The sequence below is a fragment of the Zalophus californianus genome, chromosome 5 (genome assembly GCF_009762305.2).
Source record: "Zalophus californianus isolate mZalCal1 chromosome 5, mZalCal1.pri.v2, whole genome shotgun sequence".
Lineage (NCBI taxonomy): Eukaryota > Metazoa > Chordata > Mammalia > Carnivora > Otariidae > Zalophus > Zalophus californianus.
The window spans coordinates 83,214,534-83,234,205 of NC_045599.1; the positions used below are offsets into that span (position 1 = coordinate 83,214,534).

A 19,672-nucleotide genomic window follows, 5' to 3' on the forward strand; every position below is an offset into this window, starting at 1 on the left:
TTGCTAGCATTGGTCATTCTAAAATGCTCATCTTGTGCTTCTTCAAAGGAGTGTTAAAAGAAAAATAAATTTGTCAGTAACTCTTAAAACAATCTGCTGTCTCCTTTGTTTGGTGATAACTAGCTCAGAGCAATCAGTCAGTCAGTCAGTAAAAGGGAAGAAATGATCACTGGTATTCTCTGAAGGGAAAGTCACCATACACAAGGGAAACTGTAAGCAAACTTCACAATTTAATAGACAAGCTACTCAAACTTCCCACTGACACATATGTTGAGCCCTGGCACCTGCTATTACTTTGGAGACAAAAAGAACTATCTGCTTTGAGTTTCCCCTCATTGCTTCCATCCAAAAAGAGATTGTTCTAGAGTGGCGAATAGTCTGAAAACAGCAGTTTTATGGCAGTTAACAACCTATCATTATAATTACTGAAGAAAAAGAATCCAAAATGATCTGATAAGACAAAATTACATATACAGATAAAGTAGGAATGTCCAGGTTTTATTTCAATATAAATCATATGATTTACTTAAAATTTTATAACATCTCTGCAACAGATTTTCTTATCCCTAGCTAAAAAACAAAAAATGGTGAGGCTCTGTTTAGCTGACTGATTGCTTTAGAGCGGATTATTAGCTGAATTTCTACAAGTGATTTTTCTTTTCTTCAGGAAAGAAGAAAAATTTACTTTTAAACCTAATTCTATATTGTCTAGCCAGCTGGGCTCTTGGGGAAGTTCTCTGGACTAGGTTTAAAGAAGCTCCCTGTAGCTAAGAATAAGAATCTTTTTTTCCTCTTGTTTGCAGAAACCAGTGTGCCATTAACCTCAGGCATTTTATAAGGGTAATTATTGACACCCAAACTCTGTTTGTTCAGAAAGAAAATGGATCAGTCACATGCAAGAATACCTTTTCTCTGACTGACAATGCTATACTTTTTGAAAAGTATACTTTGGATGTTTTGCAAATAAAAAATGAAGGAAATAGAAAAAGGTAGCAGAGAACTGAAGCTTGTATTAGGTTCAACACCAGTTTTGGGGGCTAGTCACATCTTTGACTCCATAGAGTGGGAATGGAAAAGAATTATGGAAATATTTTTTGAAATAATGTTGTTAACATAAAAAGAAGAGGAGAAGCAATTTTCTGTACATTTCAGGAGAACCTCTGGCCCAGAGGGAGCTATTCAATGTGACTTTCAATAAGCAGATTACCATATACCTTAATAAATATTAGCAGGAGCACAAACCTGCATTTTCCTTACAAGACGATGAAAACCATTGTGTCTTTTGTCTAGACAGGCTCTACAAAGGGCTATTTTTTTCAACTGTCAAAATAACACATTCCTTCACCTAATGACTTTGTGGGACTGAATGAAAAGCTACAAAAAAAGTAATAATCATAAATAAAATTTTAAAATAAAAATTTAGAAAAAATCTGAGCTTTCTAGTATTCTAGAAACATAAGACAGTCTCATAATGATCTATAACTAGTTTTTCCGTTGGACATATGATAGAAATAATTTCAGTATTTAAACTTTACTTTTCTATGTGAAATTAATAAATCATATATTTCACATATGTACAGCACAAAAAATGACATATGCATAACAATGCAGATACTTCTCTAATGAGAGAAAGACAAGCTAAAACATGATTTCCCAAGATGCTGTCCTTTCTAGAGTTCCAACCTTGTCTCACTCTCCTTAACCAACCAGCCACCAAATATACTTTTTAACCTCGGGAATTAAACTTATTGTAGATTCTGCAAAAACTGCAGCTATATCAGTACTTGCAAAGATTCCAAGCTGCAGAATGGAAAACAAAACAACAATAATGACAAATCCTACAGAAATCCAGCAAATCACAATCACTATGGCTATCAAAGGAAAAGAAGTAAGCCTATGCATCCAGAGAAAGAAAAGATATATTTTCTCTCTTGCACGTGCACGCTCTCCCTCTCTCTCCAGAAAAAGTTTATATATATAGCAGATATATAAAATATGTATATATTTTATTGCAGATATATGGCTATCTGCAAGTAATAAAATATGTAACTTTAAAAACAGTGCTGTAATAAACTAAGGAAAACCTAAACTATGGAAAATCATGAATTGTTCATGAATATGCCTAAATGAAAACAAGCTATAGGATGGTAAAGCCAGAATAGGAGGTACATGTACTCTGGATATTCTCCCACCTGACACCTTTCCTCAGTCCTTCCTTGTACAGAGACAGCTGCCCATCCACCCACCGCCTGGGAAGAAAAATGACACCCATTTACACTAAAAATTTCACTAAATGCTGTTTACACTAAATAATGTCAAGGAGAAGAATTAGCCAGAGAGAACTGTAAGATACCCACAAGGAACATTTTACTTAGGAAAGGAGTAACTGAGATCTAGACCACTAATAATGAAAGTAATTAAAGTGGCACTTAAGTTGCTGAGTATCACAACAAAGTAAAACTGTTGGCAGCCTTAAAGTTTAGAAAGCTTCTGACACCAATTAAGCATTGACAGTTTTCATTGTTGTTGTTTTCTTAATTTTCTTCTTTTCTTCTTAACTGAAATAAGCTTTGCCATTTGGCCTTTGTCCTAAGATAAGTTTATACTTATCTCAATACACTTAAGTCAACTAATCAATCTTCTTAGTCCTAAAACCATTTACCAATAACCTAGGGACCAAAAATGTACTGAAATGATCTGCTTATCACAATCAATCTCCCAGTCCAAAATTCTCTTGATTAGTTTATGTCAACATAGACTTTCTAACACATTACAATAAAACTAGAAGTTTTTAAGTTTATAATAAGAAGAAATACCTTGAAATGTTATAAGCAAAGAATTTAATGAGACTAGAACAATACAAAGAGAACTGTCTCGTATGTGCAGAAGGTCTGAGGTGCACAGATTGCTTGAAGTACAAATTCAAGAAGTCAGATGTGTACTCAGCAGACATGAGGATAGGAGAGTTTTTTGTTTGTTTGTTTGTTTGTTTAGGTTTCCTTCTGGAAGAATAAAACTATTCTTAGAATAATAGACTTCCAGGTTTCTAGACAAATTACCTTCATTCTCTCTTTAGCCATGGATAAGTAGGATAAATAGGATCTTCTTGGATCTGCTGGACCCCTTACAATTACCCAAATAGCACCTACAATAGGGCTCTCAATTTTCCCAGCAACAGCACCACCACATGCTTTAAATGTTAAGAAATCCCACTTAGAGACCCATCTAGGTGGGACTCATAAATCTGTGCTTCCACAAGTCCTCCAGGGACTGATGCTGTTCAACAGTTTGAGACCCATTGAACAAAGAGTGGTTTCCCATTCAAAAGCAAATAAAAAAGCAAATGCAAGTTGTAATGATGTGCCTAGCTTAGTCAGGAGCCAAGTCACATAAGGCTTGGCTAGTCCTCTAGTAAATGTCAGCTGGGAATTACCTTGGCTACTAATGATTATAAAATATTTTGGTACAAATACAGGTTAATACCCCACTATTTCATTTGCTTTTGGTCCTAGGTAGCTATTTAGAGTCTTCTGTCACTTATAAACTAAGCATAATTTAAAACAACTTAAAGGAAAAGCTTCATTTCATAAATAGTGCCTGCCTATCTAATCTTTTTGTATTTTTCTTTTAGATAAAGGGCCACAGAAATATTAAGTGTTATTACATTTAAATTAATCTCCATGTACTGAATATTCTAAATAAGAAAGTTATATAGACTTTACCCCAAAGAAAAGACCAGATCCAACAGATGTGGCATTTCTGGCTTTAAAATTTTTCCTCAACTGGACTAGAATGATTATTGTTTAGTTTCATTTTGCCTTCCAGATATCACCCTAATATAACAAGAGGCTACATTGTGAGCAACATTACAAAAAAGTTATGATTCCTAGACAGACTTTTCTTCAGAATATTTGCATAATCTTAAACATCAAGAAATTCTTGAGGAAAACACTGTGTAACAAAAGTTGAGGAATACTCAACACATTTACAGGAATGATTTAGAGTTGCTCCTATCTTAACTATGTAACAGATTTTGGATTGTAGATAGAGTGTATCATAACTGAATATGCATTAAGACTGAGGTTGGAAAGATTATCCTAGGGCAGTGCTTCTCAAAGCCTCATCCTTGAATGATGCATAGCATTTCCAAGGAAGTTGTTAAAATACTAATTCTACAGCCAGTGTATCAGACACTCAGGGGGTGAGTTTCAACAATCCCTCCAGGGGACCCTGTGCTCACTAAAGTTTGAGAAACACTGTACCAGTGAAGTGCCTACACATGGTTCTGTCTTCTAAGATGTAATGTAATCTTGTGAACAATGATAGCCTTTTATAAAAATAAATAAATAAATAAATTCTCTATAGATTTTGGATACTGCCCTTTATCTGATATATCATTTGCAAATCTCTTCTCCCATTCTGTCGGTTGTCCTTTGGTTTTGTTGACTGTTTCCTTTGCTGTGCAAAAGCTTTTTATCTTGATGAAGTCCCAATAGTTCACTTTTGCCCTTGCTTCCCTTGCCTTTGGTGATGTCCTGGTGATGGGTATTAAAGAGGGCACATATTGAATGGAGCACTGGGTGTTATACGCAAACAATGAATCATGGAACACTACATCAAAAACTAATGATGTAATGTATGGTGATTAACATAACATAATAAAATAAAATTTAATAAATAAATAAAATCCTTGATTTATGCATTCATTCAGCAACCATTTATTGACTACCCACTTGGCGCCAGGGACTGTAGTAGGCATGATGAGGCAGTCTCTCAGAAAGAGAGACTGAGTGGAACAGAGGGAGGGAGAGAAGAAGGGGATGACTGAATTGGAATGATAGCAGAGAAGAGTGGATAAACTTGAAAGTATAGCACATGTTAATGGTGTCTAGTTCTGTTGTCATAGTAAAGTTTTCTAGCTACCTCTAATTGAGGGAAATACAGAGGCTGCTGTTTCGTTTTTCCTGCCATATATCATCATTTATTTAGCCACAGCCTTACCACTGCTGATAGCAAGGATGAGCGTGAAAATGTGTGCATACTGCTTTTCCTAGATTCTCAGACCTGATCCATCAATGATTAAGCAGTTCTTTATTTAAAAGTTTAGCTAGTTGCTCCAAAGCCAGAGAGAATCTGAATGAGAGATGTATGTATTTTTGTTCATTTTACCAGCAAAAGAATACCTCACTACCAGAAATTTTTAATTAAATGTTCTATATGCATGCTTTCTAAGCCTTCCAAGATGTCCTAAACAGATATTCCCTCATTTTCTGACTTTCCCTTTTCTTCTGACTTCCTATAGTCCATTCCTTTCTAGTAACCCCATTAACACATATGCATGCTCCTTAAACCCATAGAAATGCCTCAGATGGCCTAGCCCAAGCCCAGGACTTCATAGAACTGATGACCATGAGAAAGCCCAGGTGTCTGTAAGAACATAGAAAGCTAATATGCAATGTAGTGTTAAAATGTAGCCTTCCTTTACCCATCCTCAACTGTTCAGTAAAATTCAGTCACATGAAAGCCTTATGTTGGTGCCTGAATGGTTTCTAATGTTTAGCAAAGTTAGGACTGGTAATATTGACTTATGTAGCGGAGAGAAGAGCTTGGTTCATTGCTTTGTGAACAAAAGATGACATCTTGGGAAGGATGAGACTAACAGGATGCCACCACAATAGTCTAGAAAAGAGATAATGGTGGCTACTTTCAAAGTTCCCTGGACACCCCCACTGGCCATAATCAACATAGAGCCATTGGAGTGTCTCTAGAAACCTTACAAGTACTATACTGATATACTACATGCAGGAAGTGGGTTGAAAAATTGAGAGGGAGGGGAGAGAGGCAAAAAATGACCACAGTATCTTGGCGAGACTTCCTTGCTGATTCTGAGAAATCTCTCAGTACATACAGAGCACCATCTTTTGTAATAGGAATTTTCCTCATTCATGTGGTCAAGATATTTATTTTAATAATGAATGCTACTTTGATTTGCAAATAATTCTTGCATTAGCAGCTATGCTGAAGTAATCTACTTGTATAGAAAGAGTAGTTCCATTACTTTTCTGGTTTTTTTTTTTCCAGATTTTGTGAGTATTTATGTGTGTATGACGTATATACACTGTTAGGTATTATTATGACTCCGTGTATCTCTAGCCCTATTCCCTCAGTAGAACTCCAGACTAGAATAATAGTGTATTCAGCTCCTTATGTAACATCTCTGTATGTGTGTAGGAGGCATCTCAATCTTATATGCCAAAAGGACATAAATTCAAGAATAAATAAATAAAACTTCCTTACCCCTCATATTTGATCTTCTCCTAATTACCCTCACTCAGTAAATGGCACCATCATTCACCCAGTTGCTCAAATAAAAATCTGAGCATTTTTTTTATTCTTTTTTGTTATCCTTCTCTTCCCTTCATTAGTCTATCAAATATTAAAATTCCACATTAAAAAAAGGTATTCCTAAAAAGGTCAGTTCCCAGTGGGATACTGATAGACCCCCTCTCTATCCTTGCTACCTATATTCTCTACCCAGAAGCTGAAGTGGCCCTTTTAAGAAAAATCAGATCATGCCATTGTCTTGCTTAAAAGATCCCAATAATTTCCAAATCCACTTTGAAGAACAACCAAGTTTCTCTCTTTGTTTTACAAAGACCTCTATGATATAGTCCCTCCCTATTCCTTTGGTCCGCTCCTTCAGACTCACCACACTGGCCACCTCCTATCCATGATACCCCAGATCTGTGCCGTCCAGTATGGTAGCCTCTAGTTACATGTGGCTATTTCAACTTCAATTTAAATCCATTAAACCTGAATAAAATTTAAAGCTCAGTTCCTCATTTACTCCAGTTACATTCCAAGTGTCTAACAGACACATGTGGCTAATGGCTACCATATTGGACAGCTCAAAGATTTCTGTGATTGCAGACAGTTCTGTTGGACAGTGCAAATCCAAACAAACTAGTGTTCCCCCCATTTCCTGAATATGCTAGGTTTGTTCCCACTACAAATTCTTTGTCCTTGCCCTTCTTTCTCCACGGGTTGCTCCACCCCAATCTATGTATATAGTTCCACTTCACTTATATCTCATTGTAAATGTCATTGCTGTGGACTAAATGTTTGTATCCTCCCAACATTCATTTGTTGAAGCCCTAATCCCTAGTGTGATGACATTTGAAGGTGGGTCCTTTGCAGGGTAACTAGGTCCGGAGAATAAAGCTTCCTCATAAAAGGACTAGTGTTCATACAAAACGAGATACCAAAGAAATGATCTCTTCCTCTGCCGTGTGTAGTTACAAAAAGAAGGCACCAACTGCGAACGAGGCAGAGGATTCTCACCACACACCTAACCTGCTGGTACCTTGATCTTGGTCACCCCAGCATCCAGAATTGTGAGAAATAAGAGTGTGATGTTTAAGCCACACAGTCTGTGGTAGTTTGTTATAGACCCTAAGCTGACTAAGGAAGTCATCTTCCCAGCCTACTCAGTCTATAGTCACCACCCAGGTACTCCCTTTATATGACCCAATTTAACTTTCTGCATAGCATTTATGGCTATGTGATATTTCACTCGATCATTTTTTGTTTCTTTGTTTGTTGCCTCTCTGACCAGCATGTTAAGTTTCCCGGCACTGAAACCACCTGTCTGTGTTCACTGCTGTATCACTTATACCTAGACTAGGGTCTGGCATGTAAGAGGCATTCAGTAAATACTTGTGGAAAGAAGGGAGGCAGAGGAGCAAATGTGTTCCTATTCATGGTGCATATTGATATTTAGAAGAAAACTTCTAACAGAAATAAAATGAAAGCACCCAATGTATACAATAATGAATTCAGTACATTCATTTTAAACTAAATTTAAAGTCCATTGCCCATTTTCTAGCTCTGCTTCTATCCTGGACATATCACTTTTCGTTTAAAAGCCTCCATCTTAGATATAGAAGAAGGAATTCAGACCAGAGTTAAAAGATTTCTTATAGTTCTAAATTCCATGTTCTTATAAAGATACTGACCTCAGGAGAAATATGCGATCCCTTTCGATATACCTAGAAAATACATGTTCATGTACCGTTTCTTATTCTGTGAATATTTTCTGTGAATGTTTTAACTGTATTTTAAGTTATCATCATATTACATGGTCTTAAGCTGCCTAAATGTTCATAAAGGAAAATTTTTTAAAAATTTAATCACATAATATTAGAGAAAGTTTTGCTGTAAAGAAACAGAGCTAGTCATTAAATTAAAATTTAGGAACACATCTGCACCACGATATCAAATTAACCACAACTGACTTGATTGTTAAGCAATTGTTCAGATCAAATTAAACCAATCAGGATCTAACATCACTGTGCTGTAGGCATGTCAAGTCATAGGTAAGGCCAAAGAGCCAGGTAAAAACGACCGTATCCTGATGAAAACTCCCATTAGAAGTTTCTGAAGACGGAAGCCACACCTTTGTTTGATGGTTCAAAACAGAAGAGGTTTGAGGAAACACAGGTTTGAAGAGCATTTCAATGCTCTTCCAAACATTGGGCCTTAATGTATATGGTCTTTTTTGAAGATACTTTACTTGAGGGAAATATATTCTCCAAGGAAACTACTTAGAAAAGCACCCATGTCACAAAACACAAAAAGGGTCCACTCTGGTTAGACTCCATACAGTTCATTCATATGAAGATTTTCCTAAGCAGTTGTAAGCCAGGGTTTTATCATATTCATTTTTGTTTCATCCCCAGGACTTAAAACATTACAGTAAATATTAGATGAATTACAAATATTTAAGGAATCAATATTTTAAAAGGAAATGAAGTAAAATAGCATACAATTGCCTTTTTAGGTAAAGTTACATAACTTCAACAAAACTTCTGGCCATTCATAAAGCTTCTCTTAATATTTCATATCCCTCTTAAGCAATTGTGAAAGAGGCTCAGACTATTTTCAGAAAGAAATGTGGGTGGTATCCTTCAGTGCAGCGTCTTCAAATAAAACATAGTGATGAGATAAGAATTACCTTCATATCCAAACTGCTGAATAAGAACAAGGTCCAAAAACAGGGAAAGGCCCACACTGCCAAAGATAGCTAGTTACTGGAACATTGTAATACTTGAGATTTACTGCTTATTAAAATGCAAAAGGCCATTACTTCCCCAAGAACAAATTTTGTGAACAGAGATGAACCTAGGAAGCTTTTAGCCCATTTCCTGAATCATAAACAAAGAGCTCCATACATAGCAACTCTATGAGATGTAAAGGGGAGTATATTATATGATCCTTATTGGATTACTCAAAACCTCAGCGAAGCTCCCTTCAGAAGCGATATAAATCAAAGCTAACTGCTTCCATAGAAAAGCAATCAAGTTTTTAAGAGAATATCTTTGTTCCTGAGGTTGCACAGTAAGATTTAGATGCTTCTATTAGGACCTTTGCTATGGAGCATACTTAAGTAATTATAAAAATTCAGCCTGGAAAAACACCTGGACATAATTCTAAGGGAATTAAATCTTTTGGTCTCAAGTTTTGGATACTTTATAGAAGTATTTCCCCCATCTATCTTCTGAAAACGCACACACACACACACACACACACACACACGCGCGCGTGCACCCCTTGAATATAGCAAATTAGTATTTTAAACACTAGAATTTTCCACACTTTAGTGTTATTATCTGGTTTTAAACAAGTGCATTTTATGTGCTTCTAGAAATAAACCCCTACCAGAGATTATATTTTGAAAAAATATTAAGCCGAAAGAAAATGTAACTTTCAGAATATTAGGAAAGATGTTTAAAAATGTGCAATCATTCCCTCTCTAGAATCTCTTATATTAATCAAGATAGGGTTCCACAGACTTACTGAGAGAGGTCTTTAAAATGAGACAAAACAATAGTGACATCCTGGCTAAAAATAATTTGCTGCAAGATGTAGAAGTCCTTAGGGGGTCCATGAGAAGGCTTTCATTTTCCTTTTTATCATTGCCTTGAGGTCAAATATTTAACAGTGCTCTAGATGTAAAAGCACATGCAAATCTTGCGTTCTTTTGAAGCTGACATTTGCCACTTAGGAATAGCAACAATCATTTTCTAGAACTGCAAGTTAAAAGAACTGATCTTTATTTGTTGTTTGCTTTGAGAAACTAAGCAAATCAAAATACCTTTCTAATTTTGTTCTAATATATATCTGCAAAATCAGATAGATAATTCCCCCTTTAGGAAGTCTCCAAGAATGAGTTATCATTCAGTTGAAAAGTATTTCTAGACTAGCACTTTTGTGCCTAGATTACGGAAAATGCAAAATAACCACATGGCATGGTTTATGGCATCAAGGAGCCCACAGTTCAGTGGATGAAGATAAAATATTAAAATATGAGAATAGTACAAGATAACAAATATGTGTTAAATTCTATGGCAAGATTATGGGTGTTCTAAGAATTCAGAGACATGGATAATCAATAGAACTTACCAAGGTTGGAGAATTCTGTGAAGAAAATGTATCTGAGGTCGGGCAGAGGAATTTGGACTTGATAAATTGCTCAGGCTAATTGTAGGTTTTTAACAGGAGAGTGACAGATAAAACCAACCCTGGAGGAAAATGTACATGTTATTAGTCTGTAAGAGCTCTTAGATGGTAGGGGAGGGTATGCCAACTAGAAACCCAACCCAATACCTCAGAAACAATAGGATAAAGGTCTGTGGAGGGGGACTGTGGAAAGAGGAAAGTGACACTTGGAAGAAAAAAATCGATAGGTCTTTGTTAACTAAGTGGAAATAGTAGAGAGGGATTATTACTTAGAATATATACTACAAGAGTTAACAATCAGGCACTCATAAAACATAATAACCACTGTCTTAGTTTGTGTTCTTCTGAAAGCACAGCCTGAGACAAGGGCAGGGATGCAAGTCATTTATTTGGGAGAAATTCCCAGGCAAGAAAAGTGAGGAAGTGGGGAGAGAGGCAGGGAAAGGAGAAAATCCAGTTATGAGTACCTGTAGTGGGCTGATTAACAATGTGGACAAATATAGGGCTCAGTCCTATTGGGCACCTTCAAAGACACCATGACTAGCATGATTCACAGTTGTTCCACTCGAAGCTAGGAAGGCTGATAACTTTACCTACTCACTTCTACACCACTGGTTGAGGGTTGTTTCCAGTGGCATCATCTTTTCTGTACTTCTGAGTTGGACCTGCATATGGGTTGATCAGCCTCTTCTGCCTTGGAGAAAGCCTTGAGCAGCAAAGCAGAGAGAATCAGAGTGCAGGCCTAATGTGCAGCACTAGCAGAGGCACTTTATAACCAGGGCTGCAATGAAATCATGTGGGAACACAGAAGGCACACAAACATGTCAAAAAGCTGCAGAGATATGGAGCTTAGTTATTAGTAACTGAAGTTCAAGACTCAGAAGTCTTTGGGTAGGGATTCAGTGTTCTCCTCTGAGATTTTGGAAAAGTTACTTCACCTAAACTTCCCCAGTTATGAAAACTCAATGAGTTAATGCATGCAAAATAATTAACCCAGTAGGAAAAAAAGATCCCCCAAAATATTAGGTCTTAGAAATATTTTTTTTTTAAATGGAATCCCTAGGAAATCTGCAAAACAAAGAGGGAGGGCAAATCAGTAGCAATTCTCAATATAGGACACAGCAAAATTGAAATCAGCATTTGGTATGCATTTTTACTGCAATGACAGGATTGCTGGTGGCCCCAATTAAGGTACTTAATGAAGTTCTGAAATAATACTAGCAAAGAATGTGCCTAATAGATGAATACCACCTCATCCAATTAAAGTCTTCACTTTCATCAAACTATAGTGAAAAATCATTCCATAGCCACTGCTCCTTGTCAGTGATTTCTGGCAAATGCTCTGGTTTCTCTACAACACTTTGCAGGCAGTGCAACTATGTTCCTTCCAAGAGGGTGAACTACTGTCAGCACCAACCAGGATGGTGGTTATTCTGCAAATACATGCAGTCCTCCTGACATACATTCTCTGACTTTCAGACTTGACTGAGGTATGCTAGCCAATCCAGGTATGACAAATGCATGTCATTAGTTCTATCATGCAAACCCACCTGTAGCAGATAGTGCTAAGGGAACCAATTTTCAGATAACTAAAAAGCAATCTGTTTGCATGATCATGGTCAACGTCCACCTCTTCCTTTATTCATTATAAGTCTCAAAGTGGGGGGGGGGGTTCTATAGAGGTACTATAATAATAGTTCAACTGCAGGAATCCCAGAGAATTATTTATAGACACTTAAACATTTAGGTCCAGAACATAGACCCATAAAAGTTTAGGTCTGAAATTGACCCAAGACATCCAGACTTTTCATTATAAAATGAGGAAACAGATTCAAACATGTTAAATTATTTTCCCAGAGTCACACAATAATCCAGAACCAAAGAGACCATCCTGACCCCATTCTCTTTTCTTCTGCCCTTTAAAGCCTCATCTCCCAAGTTAAGCCATAAATTTCTGCTGGGCATTGAATGTCTATGAAAAGCTACATTAAACAAGACAAACAAAATGGCAGTAACAACAGTAATATGCCAACTACTATTTCACAATTACGCTCTAAATACTAGTGGAAAAGACAGATATTTCATATATTCATTCCACAACTACTTACTGCATGCATATCGTATCAGATACTCTGAGAAATACCAGTGAATAAGAAAGTTATGGTCTCTAAAATCTATTTTAATGATTATAATTATATAACTGTGTACTATGACATGTCCATGTTCTTATGAATAAGAACACAAATGAACAAAGCTCATCAGATTTGAAATTATATGCACCAGTGTGGCTGCTATATAGGCTTTTCCAGGCCAAATTGCATGGCCATACAATAGAGGGAATTTGATAAAATGATTTTGACAATTTGGTCAAAACAAAGTATGGGCTATCTTTTTTTTAAAGATTTTATTTATTTATTTGAGAGAGAGAGAGAGAGAGAGATAACGCGAACATGAGCGGGGGAGGGGCAGAGGGACAAGTAGACTCCCCGCTGAGTGGGGAGCCCAACGAAGGGCTCGATCCCAGCACCCTGAGATCATGACCGGAGCCAAAGGCAAATGCTCAACCAACTGAGCTACCCAGGTGCCTCCTTTTTTTTTTTTTTTAAGATTTTATTTATTTATTTGAGAGAGAGAGAGAGAGAGAAAGGTATGGGCTCTCTTAAATTTGTTTTATATTGGTTGTATAAAGCTGCACTATGTCTAACAACATTTGAATTTATGGCCCTTTAGAAATTATATTTTTAAGATTATTTCTGAACTTAAAACCCTGAACAAATAGGAAAATTTTTTTCTTTGATAAAATTAAAATCTAAAATGAAATGTACCTAGCAGTGGTTGTAAATATATGTAGTATTAGAAGGTTTTTAAATTCTAAATCAATTACCAGTTTTTAAGTGAGCTCTTTTTCATTTAACTGGTCATTTTTTCAGTTATATGTGGAAGTTGTAGAAAGGTATTAGAATTTTCTTTCCTTATAGGCAAGAAAAATTTAATAAGAGCATTTGTTAAACATTCCAGGAAAAAAAACTAAGCAGAATAATTTTGACTTTTTCTAAGTTCTTTTAAGGTAGAAACAGTTGAGGAATCATTCGTAATAGTAAAATGAATAGCATTATGCTTCTTTTTTTAATTCATGATCATTTGATGTAATGATTTTTCTAAAATATAACTGACTCATCATAAATCCTAGAAAATAATTGTTGAACCTTAGTAAATGTAAACATGCATTCCATGTTATTTATTGAATTTGATCAATAATCCCAACAATATGACTTTTGAAAACTTTTTATATATTTTTAATCTATTTCAAGGTGCAATGTAACATACTTCTTTTGATCTCATAACACAACCACTGGGATATTGAACAAGTCTTGCTGACTTGGGAGTTAAAGCTTACTCTAGAGAAAGGAAGGGGTAATTTACTTATAAACAGCCCTGAATATTCCCTAAAGTTTTCCACTGGGCCTAAGCCAAATTATTCCATATAGCTTATCATGTAAATGCTTCCTTTGATTTTGAATACAGTATCAATAAGGTGACCAAATATTAAAGATGAAATAATTTGTGATACTTACCTACTTCTAACCAATCAGGGATTTTCCTGGTAAAAGTGAACTAAAAAGAGTCAATTACTATCAACCCAGAAGCTTCTTTTAGAGGAAGAGGCATGGAAATGTTTTTCTATAACAAAAAAAAAAAAAAAAATTAAAGATTGAAAGGAATAGAAAGACCTGGTGCATGAAATTGAAGAAATTAGTTTATTTAATATGAAAATATTTATTAACCTATATAAGTCATGATAAAGAAACCAAGAACAAGTATGATTTGTTAGGTATCTTTTCCATTGAAATTCTACATTTGAGGGGTACCTGGGTGGCTTAGTTGGTTAAGCTTCTGTCTTTGGCTCAGGTCATGGCTGAGTTCCCTAACCACTCATTTATCTCAGGGCTCTCAAGTAAACAGTCCCCATAGAATACAGGGCAAAAATTTTGGCTCCAGGTGAATGGTCAGTCATTTATAAGCACAGTCATCTTTTGGTCACCAGTAAATTGTTACATAGAAAAAAATAATGGAAAATTCTTAGTTCATTCACTCCTTAATACAATCAACACATATATTTGGAAAATACTGTGTCAAGCTTTGTGCTATATTCTCTGGATGCTCAAGAGAAAGATCAGTTAATTATTAGCATTGACTATATTGCTTTAATACCATATATTCATGAAATATTAATAAAAACAATAACTAACATCACATGATCTTAAAAAGCTAGATAAAATTAGGTAATATATGGTAATGGGTGACAGGTAGATTATAATTTTTATGAGTTCATAGGAGGCAGAGACCAATTGAATAAACTATACCTATTTAAGTATACAAAATCACCAGAAGGTATTTTATAGAAAAGTCCAACAGGATTCAAGAATTTATGTAATGGAAAAGGAGAAATCAAATTGAGAAAATAATTTGGGATTTAACTCAGGACATGAAACTTGTACTTTATTTTAGAATTGGACGTTATGATAATCCAGTCATGAGGAGCAAAGTAGAGAATAAAAAGATGCATTATTAGAAATAAGCCAGGAAAGTGATGAGAATAAAGAGAAAAGGGAGGCATTGATGAGCAATCTAAGATTCTAAAACTTAACAACTTAAGAAATTGTGATACCACAGATAGAAATAGTGGAGAGAATGTTGGCAGGAGGAGCTTAAGTTTTAGAGAGATTGGGATATAGATAATGACAGGACACCTAAGTCTAAAATCTAATAAATATGTAGTGAAATGCAGTAGAAATTCAGAAAATAAAGATAAAAGGCATTATAAGTGACAATAAATGCTATAAAAATAATCTTTCCAGGGGAGGGAAGAAAAATTGAAACTTGAGCAATACAACTAGATAAGAGAGAGAAGAGCAGTGACAACACAGACAGCAGAGATAGACTGTTCTTAGAAACTGGCAGTAACAGAAAGAAAGGAACAGTTTCATACTTCAAGCATATATTTATGTTGGGAATTAAGCAATAGGCAATGATAAAACTGGAACTCTGTGGAATGGAAACAAAAGAGAACTACTAAAATTTGGGACTCAACCACAGCAACACAAGAGAAGTGTTTAAGGCTCTGCTATATCCTGCCAAACTATGATACTTGAAGCTTGACTTGGGTAAATGAAATATTGTAGGGTTTTTTTTAACCAGTAGAAAGGGCATGGTGGGAGGTGTAACTCAATGACTCACAGTCATATACAACATCAAATAGGTGGTATTTCCATGTTTCCAAGTTAACAGTGATCAGTATAGTTGTGAGTACTGGCCACATGTTTCTGCTTTACTCTAGGGGAAAGAAATCTGGGACCCAGTAAAACAATTTGAAGTTCAATCAGGACTTTGGTTTCAGCTGAGTTTTGATTTGAAAAACTACAGAGTATAGCAGAGCATGATAATAGCAAAATCCTAAAATTTTGTGCTCCTATTAACATAGATTCAAAATATATGAAGCAAAAACTGTCAACAAATACAAGGGTAGAAACATCCAATATTATATTGGGCATGTGAAACAATTTCAAGCAGTCCAACATACATGTAATCAAAATCCCAGAAGGAGAGAAGAAAGAGATTGGTGCAGAAACACATATGAAGAAATAATGTCTGAAATTGTCCAAATATTAGAAAAACTTGAACCCCAAAATCCAAGAAATTCAATAAACCATGTGAATGATAAACATCAAGATAACCACACCTAGACAAAAAATAGTGAATTTTATGGAAACCACAGATTTAGATTAAAACAGCATTTCATAATGCTAAACAGATCTATTCAACACATAGATTGAGAAATAGAATGCATTGTAAACAGGGCAATAAGACGAATAAAAGTTGACTTCTCATCAGAAATAATGCAAACCAAAGACAGTGGAAGAAATCTTAAAATTACCGAAGTTTAAAAAAAAAAAAAATCTGTCAATCTAGAATAGGTTACCTAGTGAAAATATTTTCCAAAAATAAAATCAAAATGAAAGACCTCAATGTGAGACAGGAATCCATCAAATCCATCATCCTAGAGGAGAACATAGGCAGTAACCTCTTCGACATCAGCCACACTAACAAAAGGCAAGGGAAACAAAAGCAAAAATGAACTTTTGGGACTTCAAGATAAAAGCTTCTGCACAGCAAAGGAAAAAGTCAACAAAACTAAGAGGCAACCCACGGAATGGGAGAAGATATTTGCAAATGACATTACAGATAAATGGCTGGTATCCAAGATCTCTAAAGAACTTCTCAAACTCAACACTCAAAAAACAAATAATCCAGTCAAGAAATGGGGCAGAAGACATGAACAAACACTTCTCCAAAGAAGACATACAAATGGCTAACAGACACAGGAAAAAATGTTTAACATCACTAGCCATCAGGGAAATACAAATCAAAACCACAATGAGAGGGGCACCTGGGTGGCACAGTCGGTTAAGCATCTGCCTTCAGCTCAGGTCATGATCCCAGGGTCCTGGGATCGAGGCTCCTTGCTCCACAGGAAGCCTGCTTCTCCCTCTCCCATTCCTCCTGCTTGTGTTCCCTCTCTCGCTTTGTCTCTCTCTGTTAAATAAATAAATAAAATCTTTAAAAAAAAAACACACACACACAATGAGAAACCACCTTACACCAGTTAGGATGGCAAAAATTAACAAAACAGGAAACAACATATGTTGGCGAGGATGTAGAGAAAGGGAAACTCCTTTACACTGTTGGTGGGAATGCAAGCTGGTGTAGCCACTCTGGAAAACAGTATAGAGGTTCCTCAAGATGTTAAAAATAGAGCTACCTTATGACCCAGCAATTGCACTACTTGGTATTTACCCCAAAGATACAGCTGTAGTGAAAAGAAGGGGCACATGCACCCCATTGTTCATAGCAGCAATGTCCACAACAGCCAAACTGTGGAAGGAGCTGAGATGCCCTTCAACAGATGAATGGATAAAGAAGATGTGGTACATATATACAATGGAATATTATTCAGCCATCAGAAAGGATGAATACCCACCATTTGCATCAACATGGATGGAACTGGAGGGGATTATGCTAAGTGAAGTAAGTCAAGCAGAGAAAGACAATTATCATATGGTTTCACTCATATGTGGAACATAAGCAATAGCACGAGGGGACCATAGAGAAAGGGAGGGAAATCTGAAGAGGGAGAAATCAGAGAGGGAGATGAACCATGAGAGACTATGGACCCTGGGAAATGAACTGAGGGTCTGGGGTGGGGGAGGGGTAACAGTGATGGGTATTAAGGAGGGCACGTGTTGGGATGTGCACTGGGTGTTATATGTAACTAATGAATCATTGAACACTACGTCAAAAACTAATGTTGTACTACACAGTGGCTAACTGAACATAATAAAATTTTTTTTTAAAAATCAAATCAAATAAAAATTAAGACATTTCCAGATGAGCACAAGCTGAGAAAACTTGTCACTAGTAGAGCAGAAATATACTACAAAAAAAAATGCTAATGGAAATTATTCAGGTTGAAGGAAAAACATAACAATAGAGAAACAGATCTACACAAAAGATGAAGAATGTGAGAATGGTAAAAAGATAGTAAATATAAAAGAATTTTTTCCTCATGTCTTTATTTCTTTAGAATTCATTTTGTGACTAGCATGAATGGAATATTAAAAAGAAGTCAGTAAATTCAGAAAAAATAATAAAGGAGGAAAAAGATAATAAAAGACCAAATTGAACAACGAGAAAATAAATAGAAGCTAGTAGACCTAAATCCAACCATACTAAAATTACAGTAATATAAATTAATAAAACACTCCAATTAAGAGAGAATTTGTCATGATGGATTTTAAAAGCAATCCAAATGCATGCTATTTGTAAGTAAATGACTTTGAAGGTACACATACAGCAATACTGAAAATCAAAGAATAAAGAAGATATACAACATAGGCTTCAAGCATAAGAAAGGTGGAGAAGCTAGAGTAGTATCAGCCAAATAGAGTTCAAGGTACAAAATATTATCAACATTAATGTTAAAAGGGTATATTCACCATTAAAACAAAGTCATCCTAATTATATATGCACTAATAACAGAGCCTAAAAATACATTAAGCAAAAAATTCAAAAGCAATTAAAGGAGAAACAGAAAATCCAAAAATATAGTTAGAGATTTTAATATTCTGCTGTCATTAACTAATAGAATTAGTAGACACAAAAGTAGGGATATAAACATGAAAAACATTATCAATTAATTTGACGTAATTGATACAGAGGACAACACCTACTGATATAGAATACACATTCTTTTTAAGTCCCCATGAAACATTTACCGACACAGACTATAAGCTGGACCATAAAACAAATTTCAATATATTTTAAAAAGATTGAAATCATAAAGAATAATCTCTGACTTAATGGAATTAAAATAGGAATTAACATCAAAGATATACCTGAAAATTCTAAATATTTGAAAATAAAAAAACATTAAATAATCTGTGGATCAGAGAAAACATTTCCCAAGTAAATTAAAAGATGTTTCAAAATTAATAGTAATTTCAAAATCAAAAAACAAAAAAAAAATTGTGAAATGCACATAAAATAATAGAACTTGGGAAAATATAGAAAATACATTACAAAAAGAAGACTTAAAATCAAAGTTTTTACCTTAAAAAGCTATGAAAGGAAGAGCAACTCAAAGTGAATAGGAAAATGAAGTAAAAGAAAAATGTAAAATAAAACTAAAATAAAAATAGAAATCAAATAATTGAAACAGCAGAAATCAAAATAATGGAAGATGTGCAGACAAAATATATAAAAGCAAAAGTTTGCTTTAGAATTGATTAATAAAACTGATATACCCCTAGCTAAACTGACACACACAAAAAACCCACGAATTATCAATAATAGAAATTATAAAGTGGCCATCAAAATAATAAATAATACAGGCATTAAACAGATAAGGGGATATCATGAGCAAATTTATGCCAACAAATTTGAGAGATTAGAGGAAATGGACATATTCTTCCAAAGACACTAAATATCTAAACTGATACAAGAAAAAATAGAAAATCTCTATATTCCTACATTTGTATTAAAAAAATCTTTGTAATTAAAGCAGTTCTACAGTGAAAATTCTAGAGCAAAAAGTCTT

The 19,672-nt window shown here is 35.1% G+C and overlaps 1 long non-coding RNA gene across 1 annotated transcript; it reads right to left on the reverse strand.

Moving 5' to 3' along the window:
* Positions 1-4,488: 4,488 nt before the first annotated feature.
* LOC113929276 lies at positions 4,489-14,201 on the reverse strand. Its single transcript, XR_003522146.1, has 4 exons — positions 14,094-14,201; positions 11,120-11,299; positions 10,462-10,580; positions 4,489-4,535 (listed from the first exon to the last, which is right to left on the reverse strand). It is a non-coding gene; the product is annotated as an uncharacterized LOC113929276 (long non-coding RNA).
* Positions 14,202-19,672: the final 5,471 nt, after the last annotated feature.